Source organism: Corylus avellana, chromosome 2 (assembly GCF_965113065.1).
Source record: "Corylus avellana chromosome 2, dhCorAvel1.hap1.2, whole genome shotgun sequence".
Classification (NCBI taxonomy): domain Eukaryota; kingdom Viridiplantae; phylum Streptophyta; class Magnoliopsida; order Fagales; family Betulaceae; genus Corylus; species Corylus avellana.
The window spans coordinates 19,905,735-19,914,917 of NC_142491.1; the positions used below are offsets into that span (position 1 = coordinate 19,905,735).

At 35.9% G+C, this 9,183-nt stretch overlaps 1 non-coding gene and 1 pseudogene across 1 annotated transcript; both read right to left on the minus strand.

The window, feature by feature from the left end:
* Window positions 1–284: 284 nt before the first annotated feature.
* Window positions 285–386, minus strand: LOC132168277 (U5 spliceosomal RNA; annotated as a pseudogene).
* Window positions 387–7,843: 7,457 nt separating this feature from the next.
* Window positions 7,844–7,961, minus strand: LOC132168271 (U5 spliceosomal RNA). Its single transcript, XR_009438792.2, has one exon. It is a non-coding gene; the product is annotated as a U5 spliceosomal RNA (small nuclear RNA).
* Window positions 7,962–9,183: the final 1,222 nt, after the last annotated feature.

The following is a 9,183-nucleotide window of genomic DNA, read 5'->3' on the forward strand; positions in this document are numbered from 1 at the left end:
AGGATTCCCTCAGTTTTTTTTTTTTTTTTCTTCTAATTTGAGATTCTCTTATTATTAAATCTTAGCCATGATTTCAATCTAACTATCCACAATGTGCCAGCTGTCATATAAAATAAATGCTGAAGTTAATGATAATTTATTTTCTCTTTCTAGTTCATTGAGGAATTAAAGTTTAATTAACTTTAGCATTTATTTTGTTAGACAGCTGGAATGTTGTGGATTATTAGATGTAAAACATAGTTAAGATTTATTAATAAAAGAATCTTAGATTTGAAAGAAATTTGAGGGGATCATAATCCCCAAAAATAAATTGGCGTATGACGCTTTGGGTGACGAGTTCAAGGTATTCTTTAGTAAAAGGCGAAAGAATAGTTCACCACACGGCTAATTGTGGCATCCATTTGGGTACAATACCTTTATTAGCAGGGGTCCTCATTTTGGGTTTTACGTTGTAGTCGATGTGGGAAATGGGAATAGTTCATATTCAGCACTAGGCATAAACAACAAGTAGTTATCCCGAAAACTTAAGCTGATAGGAAGAGGTAAAAACTCTCTTTTAATAGGTCAGGCCTAACACGTAGAATATTTAATTGAAATGGGGGGTGAAATTGACGAAGTCAAAGTTCGATCCTAGGACCTTTGGCTCTGATACCATGTTAAATCACTAGTTGTCCCAAAAGCTTAAGCTTAAATTTAATCATTTAATCAATACTTTAACATTCCCACTCACGTGTGGGCTGAAGAAATTCATCATCAAATGGAAAAATAAAATAGTAGCGGAATTAAAATAAAAGAGACACAAAAGATTTTACGAGGTTCGGTTAATGGCCTACGTCCACAGATAAAACCTTAAGGGCTACATTACGCTTTTATCGAATGATTGTTTACAATACAGAATACTCTATTTATAGAGGTTACACATAAATGTAATCGTGATCAAATCCCCTAATTTATGATGATCAAATCATAATCAAATCCCTAAAATTAGGTTAATCTAATCTTTATCAATCTTCATCAAATCCCTAATTTTAGGGTCATTCAAATGTATTCTAACATCCTCCATCAAACTCAAGGTGAAAGATCCTGAAACCTTGAGTTTGACTTTTTTTTTCTTTTTTTTGGGGCAGGGGAGATACATTTTACCCCCCCCCCCCCCCCCCCTCCCCTCCCACCCCGAACTATCTACTCATTTGCACTTTGACCTCCAATGTTTAAAAAGTGACATTTGACCCCCCCTCAAACTTCCAAATTGTTGCAACTCGACCATTCTGACTCTCTTTTTTTTCCAAAATGCCCCCATCCCAAGTTTAAAAAATTAAAAATTAAAAATTAAGGGGTGATCGGCCACCCCAGTTGGGCCTAAGGGTGGTCAAGTTAAAAAAAAAAAAAAAAAAAAAGAAGTCAAAATGGTCGAATTGCAACAATTTAGAAGTTTGGGAGGATCAAGTGTCACTTTTTAAACATTGGAGGTCAAAGTGCAAATGGGTGGATAGTTCAGGGGGGTAAAATGTATTTTTTTTTTTTTTTTTTTTTTTTGAGATAGCAAAACAATACAAAAGAGAGAGCTAACTTTGAACTGAAATGAGAGCCAAATGTGGGCTTGAGTTTTAAACAATACCACAGAGCCAAAAATAAATAAATAAATAATAATAATAAGGGAAATCATATAAAAAATCCTTAGATCAACGCGCTTTTATTAAAAACTTCTTGGGTAATTTTTTTTGAAAATTTAGTCCCTGGGTAACTCGAAACTACTAGAAACTCCCTACCGTCAATTTTTATTAACTGCCGTTAGTCCACTCAAAACTCACCGTTTCATCTTATTAAAATATTAATTTTTTATTAATTTAATTTTAAAAAATTAAATTTAAAAAAAAAAAAAAAAAAAAATTTGAAGGGTGGCCAGGGGTGGCCGTGCCCCCCCCCCCCCCCCCCCCCCCCCCCTAAGGGGTGGCCGTAAGCCACCCCGTAAGCCACCCCAGGGATAGTTTGACCACCCGCAGGCCACCCCTTTCCACCCATGGGGTGGCTCGCGGCCACCCTAGGGGTGCCAGGGGTGGCTGCGAAGGCCACCCCAAACCACCCAAGGGTGGCCGCAAGCCACCCCTGGCCACCCTTCAATTTTTTTTTTTTTTTTTAATTTAATTTTTTAAAATTAAATTAATAAAAAATTAATATTTTAATCAGATGAAACGGTGAGTTTTGAGTGGACTAACGGCAGTTAACAAAAATTGACGGTAAGGAGTTTTCTAGTAGTTTCGAGTGACCTAAGGACTAAATTTTCAAAAAAAAAATACCCAGTGAGTTTTTAATAAAAGCGCGTTTACCTAAGGATTTTATATATGATTTTCCTAATAATAATAATAAAAAGAGCCAACTTTGGGCTGAAGTGAGAGCCAACTTTGGGCTGAAGTGAGAGCCAACTTTGGGCTAAAATGATCTGGGTTTTAAACAATACCACAGAGCCAAGAAAAAGTAGGCCAACTATAGGCCAATGGATGGGCAACTTGGCCTCTTTTGAATTTTATTTATTTATTTATTTATTTTGATTTTGATTTTTTTTGTTTAATTTTTTATTTTTGATTTTTTTTTCTCCAATAATATCCTATTCTCGATTACATAAACTAGGATAAGGATACCTTATTCCCATAACCAATCAGAACCCAAATTGGAACTTTAACTAGAAGAGCCTATTACTAAACCAGAATAGGAATATATACTCATGAGAAGTAAACCTATTGCCAAACACCCGTCTTCCTCTTCAATCTCTTCTCCCAATTTACAGAACACACAGCACCCTTCTGCTCTAGCTTGTTGTGGCTATAGATCGCCGGAAGTTTGGTTGTGGAACAGACTGGGATGAGACTGTACGAGTCTAGGCGTCGCAAAGGCGCCGGAGCTCCAGGGCTGGGATGTCGGATCTACTGCTGTGTGGGTTGTTGTGGCTGCAGATCGTAGCGAACAACGTTGAGAACAACGGACGTCGGAGCTAGACCATGGATGGCTGGAGAAACGCTGCATGCGATTGGCCATGGATGATTGGAGGAAATGACGATGGATGACCGAAGGAGAAGGATCCGCGGGATCTAGGCTATGGATGGCTGGAAGTCGCACATAGGTGGTGAAGGCGCCGGCTGGTCGCACCGCTGCACTTCGTGGGTGTGGCTGGATGCGGCGCTCTGAATTGAATGACGAGTGACGACAATCTCCTTCTCCTTCTTCTTCTTCTTCTTTTTCTTTCTTTTCTTTTCTCTTTTTTTTTTTTTTTTCACAAACTCAAAAGGAAATCAAAAGCATGACGGTTTTTGAAATCAATTGAAAAGGAAGATATAGAATAGAAAATTAAAATCTAAGCTTGAATAATTGGCGTTAGCCTATAAAACCGATTCAATAAGAGAGGGTTGCGCATTCCCTATAAATATGCCCAAGGTTGAAGAAAATCGTGGGCCTAACTCATCTCATAAAACCGGTTTAATAAGATAGAGTTGCCATTCCTTATAAATATGTCCATGATCTTGACCACAGGCAATGTGAGATTATTCCTCAACACCTCCTCTTACGTACATGCAGGCCAATATTTTTTCTAGTCCTTGTCACAGGGAAAGTAGTGTGGACCTCATTCATCTTGTGGTAGGCTTTGATACCATAAAGAAATTCATAATCAAATGGAAAAATAAAATAACAGCGAAATTAAAATAACATAGACACAAAAGATTTTGCGTGGTTTGGTCAATGACCTACGTCCACAGATAAAGCCATAAGGGCTACATTACGCTTTTATTGAATGATTGTTTACAATACATAATACTCTATTTATAGAGCTTAAACATAAATGTAAACGATCAAATCATAATCAATCCCTAAAATTAGGCTAATCTAATCTTCATCAAATCCCTAATTTCACTACAAAAAAAAAAGGGTCATTAGCGGTGACACAAAGTCGCCGCTAATGAGGTAAAAGTGGTCGCTATTTACAAATAGCAACGACAAGTGGCCGCTATTAAGTGGCTGCAAGTAATCGGCCACTACTGTTAAATAGCGGTGACTATTGGGGTCGCCGCTAATGAGGGGTCATTAGCGGCGACATTTTCTCGCTGCAAATGATTTTTTTTTTTTCTTTTTTCTTTTGTCGCCGCAAAATAGTTTTAAATGGGCCATGCGTTGCTGCTAATGAGGGGTCATTAGCCGCGACTTCTTGGTTGCCACTAATGGGCTATCATTAGTGGCGACCTTGAGTCGCCGCAAATGAGGCGAGAAAAATTTTTAAAAAAAAAAATTAAAAAGCTCAATAGCGGCGACCTATTGTCACTGACTCACCGCTATTGATAAGAGAAAATTAAAAAATATATTAAAAAGATCAATAGCTGGCGCTAATGATATGAGAATTTAAAAAGAAAAAAAGAAATTAAAAAGTAAAAGAATTTTTTTAAAAAAATAAAAAATATTTGCTAATGATATGAGCAAATTAAAAAAAAAAAAAAAAAAAAAAAGCTTTTATTATATATAAATTATAGGAAATCAAAATAATATTCATGGAACACACTAATCAGAAGGATCAAGCTTAAGTGACACGAGGGGAGAAATTACCAATGTTATACCTGGACAAACAAGAGCAAGGAACTGCAAGATAACAAAATTGAAAAGTGTAAACTTTTATAGTGTAAACTATGGATGTTTAATTTACTGATATTAAAAAGAACTAATGAAACTAAAAATCTTGCATCTAAGAAAAGGAAAAAATCATTCCCACAGAATCAATGATGTAAGTAACCATACATGTGAAAACCATACACATTGGATAACTGAAAACTAAGATGGCAAAACCAATAACAAGATCATACCGGGCAAGCTACTTTAACTAAACAATGAATTAGAAAAGGAACTACTAGCAAACACTTTCTAACATATTCACTGATAGAAAACAGTTCAGATTCTAAATAGTAAAACTCAATATGAACATAGATCCTGCCTAACAACTTTACCTTATCCACTTGTGTACTCTGCAAATTTTGAAATCTTTGAGTTTGAAAGGCCATTAACCTGAAAAGGATAAATGAATTCTTTATTTAAGGAATTGAGGGTTAACAAATTCTGAATATGCCTTTGGTTTTAGTAAGATAAAAACATCTTTGTATTAAGGCAAATTCTCAAGAAATCATTCCACTATTTACATGTGATAATGTGTTGTAAATTCATAGGAACAACTGAGGCATTTCTTAAAAGGCCTTTAAGAATACACTATCACTCTCAAACCATTAAAAGAAACAATCGGGCAAAAAATTAGGGATCAAAAGAAAATAACCCAACACTATAAAATCTAATGATTAGGCCAAAAGTATGGGCATTGTTTTATCTCAACCATAAGACAGCAATCACCAAATTCAACAAGAAGTTGTTGAAGGATTCTATATTCTAATAACTCTAGAGCTCAAATTCCCAAGTAAAATTCTGCATTTAAAAATCAATTTCTATGGAATAGTGATTATAGTCCACACATCCAAATAAAAATGTTTTAAGTAATTTCATATAATTGAGCAATGTACAGAGCAGCATCACCAACCAAAATGAATCAGAAATATGCACAAGTAGTAGTAATAATCAACTTCATGCAATAGCATTTAACAAATAATATCTTTTATTTCCCTTTCAAGCTGAGCAACAAGGAGAATTAAATTTATGAATCAAAGAAAAAACCTGCATCACTGTTTTTCATTTGCAAAAGTGAGGAGATTCAAGCCCAAACCACAGCTTAAATTGGAAACTTTACACTTAAATAAGTAAAAAAGCCTTCCAATTTTCAACAAATAAAATTAGCCTATTGAGTAGCAGTGCTTTCGACAAATCTGGGAGAGAACAAGTTACATATAAACCCAATGATTTCTCCGCTCTCTTTTTGGTATCCAAGATGATAAAATAGAAGAAATGGCAACACTATAGAGTCCTAATTAAGCTGTCTAAGATTTGCACAAATTCACTTTGAAATGTTGAAAGTTACCTCAGACATGATCAACCAAGGGACTGATCCCAATCCAATAGAGAAAGATGCTACGTAAATCTGATTTCAATAGAACAAAAGAAAAAATAAAAATCCATCTTGAATTTGAATTTGAATTTTTACAACAAAACTTTGCAGTTATCATAGTTAATTTACCAGCAACAGCAAATATTAGTACCCACTCCAGCAACAACCTGTGGCTCTTATTCATATATAACTTAATTTTAACAAAAAAAAACACTCAGCCTTAATTACCACAATCAAACACAAACACTAAGAAAATCAAGAAAAGAAGTTAACTATATTTTGATAGAAACAGACATGTAGTTTGGCATAAAAAGACAACCATATGCTTGCCATAAGAAGGGATAGATCATAGAAAGTTTGGCATATTGATAGTTATATACTCTCGCAAGACATTATTTTTAAATCACCAAACCACTATAATCAAAAGCCAAACACTTCAATTCACATTCTTCTCATCCTTATAACTCATCCTTATAACTCCATGCAAGCCTCCCGCTCGCTACATTTCACAGTACTTCTACCAACAAGTGAGTGACAATAGGATTGAAATAACTTACCATCAATTGAGTCCTTTAGTGCAACAATTTATTATCTTTTTTATTTTTCTCTTCTCAATAGCGGCGACCCGCGACCCCATAGTCGTCGCTAATGACCCCTCAATAGCGGTGACGTTTGGGGTCTCCGACATTCAGTCACCACTATTGACCTTTTAATTTTTAATTTTTTTTATTTTTCTCTTCTCAATAGCGGTGACTGTGGTCGTCGCTAATGACCCCTCATCAGCGGTGACTTTGGGGGTCGACGCTATTCAGGACAAAATAACGGCGACATTCCGTGCTATTGACCTTTTAATTTATTATTATTATTATTTTTTTTTTTCTCTTCTCAATAGCGGCGACCCCATAGTCGCCGCTAATGACCCCTCATCAGCGACTACTTTGGGGGTCGCCACTATTCAGGACTAAATAGCGGCAACATTTAGTCACCGCTAATTAGCTTTTAATTTTTAATTTTTTAATTTTTCTCTTCTCATTAGTGGCGACCTCATAGTTGCCACTAATGACCCCTTATCAACGGCGACTTTGGGCGTTGCCGCTATTCAAGAATTTGTCACCGCTAATTGTTTTTAAATTTTTTAATAAAAATTTTGATCATGTTATTAGCGGCGACCGCTATTTACTCATCATTAGTAGCTACTATTAGCGGTGACATGAGAGTCACCGCTGCTAATGACTGACCATTAGCGGCAACTTTTAGGGTCACCGCTATTTGTTTGGTCGCTAATCACCATATTGCTTGTAGTGTTTTAGGGTCATTCAAATGTACTGTAACAAAATTTATCTACTATCCTATGCTATATATGATTGACGGAATGTGATAATCTAAAAAGGAATAGAAACATTCACATTGCACAATTATAAGTGTGTTTTTAAATTCTTGAAATCTAAACTCATGAGGACTGAAACAACGTGTTAATTAATTACATAGCCAAGATGACTGAAGCACTTATACATTCTTTAAATGTAACCAAGATGACTAAAACACACATATATATATTCTTTAAATGTAATTGTATATATAAGCTTTTGGACACTCAGTTTTTTTAATGTTTTACTTAAAAACAATCATTTTCACAATCCTTTTCTGAGCACTTGACCTATAAAGGAGAATTCATAGCAATTAGAAGACCATTGTTAGGAGGACTGTCATTCTCCAGGCACATATCTAACGTCTTTTTGGGATATTTTGGCCTTCATCCGTTGGTTGCCAATAACATAAATAGGGAGCGACATCAAAACTTAAAACTAGTTGTATAGGGGCAGAAATATATTGAAATCAGCCCCTCTAAAAATTGGTGTATGCCACTATGAGCAGCGAGCACACGGTAATCTTTAGTAAAAGGCGAAAGAATAGTTCGCTCTGTGCCCACTGCGTGGCTCCATGAGTTAGATGCACTGGTTACAGCATGTTATATAGGCATAGTCCCGCTCCGGGTTTTATCTTCTAGTCGATGTGGGAAATGCATTTTCTATATTCATCAAAACATTTGAATACCCATGCCACGCTTAATGGAATTTGTGCATACACATGTACATTATCTATATACTAGATTAATCGTCGATGCTTAAATTAAAAAGAAAGGTGCATCAATTGTCTTTCTTGGTTAATTTGTAGTTTAAATGTAAATGTTTAATTTCCTAAGCATTCCCTCAAACAACCATATTTGAACGAATGTACTGACGTATAAAACAATTAATTATTACTTGGTTAAATCACCACTTAATCCAAAAAAAATTAAGGGTTAAATATTCTTTTACCTCATAGGGTTTAAATTTTTTATTTTTTTGTCCTTTAAGGTTTTATTTTTATCACTGGAAGTAGCTGAGGTTTTCATAAAGACGAAAATGGTACCTCCGTTAAAATTTTATCCAAAATTTAACGGAACGCCACATCAGCACCAATCAAATATCGCCACGTGTCATATAATTAATTTTTTTTTAAGAAAATATTTTTTTAAAAAAAATAAAAAGATTAAAAAATTATAATTTTTCAAAAAAAAAAACAATTTGGGACCACCCCTTTGGCCATTTGGGGGGTGGCATCTGGCCGGTTTGGGGGGTGGTGAGGGCCGGATGGGGGTGGCCGAAACCACCCCCAGTGGTCTGGGGGTGGTTTCGGGCCTTTCAGCCAACCCCTTCCGCTATCCCTTGCTTGTCCCAAATTTTCCCAAGAAGCCCCCCAATCCACGCCCTTTTCTACCATAAATCAAGAACTTCAAAGCTGGCTTCTGGGTAGAGGGATTGTTCTTTGGAGCTGGAACAACCGTTCGGCTCTAATTAGGATTATTTACTTCAAAGAGGAAGCAGAATTGCTAACATCAGGCCCATCAAACTTCCTTTCAATTCCAGGCACCATTAGCATTCTTGGATGTGGGAGAAGTGCTCCGGAAACATCACCCCACCAATCAGGATTGTTGACATACCACTCCTTGGTCTTCTTTAGACCCTCTTCCCATGAAGTTCGTTCAAACCATCCCAAGTTCTTCAGCTTCTGGTCATCCAAAAAGTATCTCTGGTCATTAAAAGGCCTATTCTCTACAAACTTAATATACTCATCTGGGTTCAAAGAGAAAAGATGAAAAATTTCCCTAGCCAGATGGG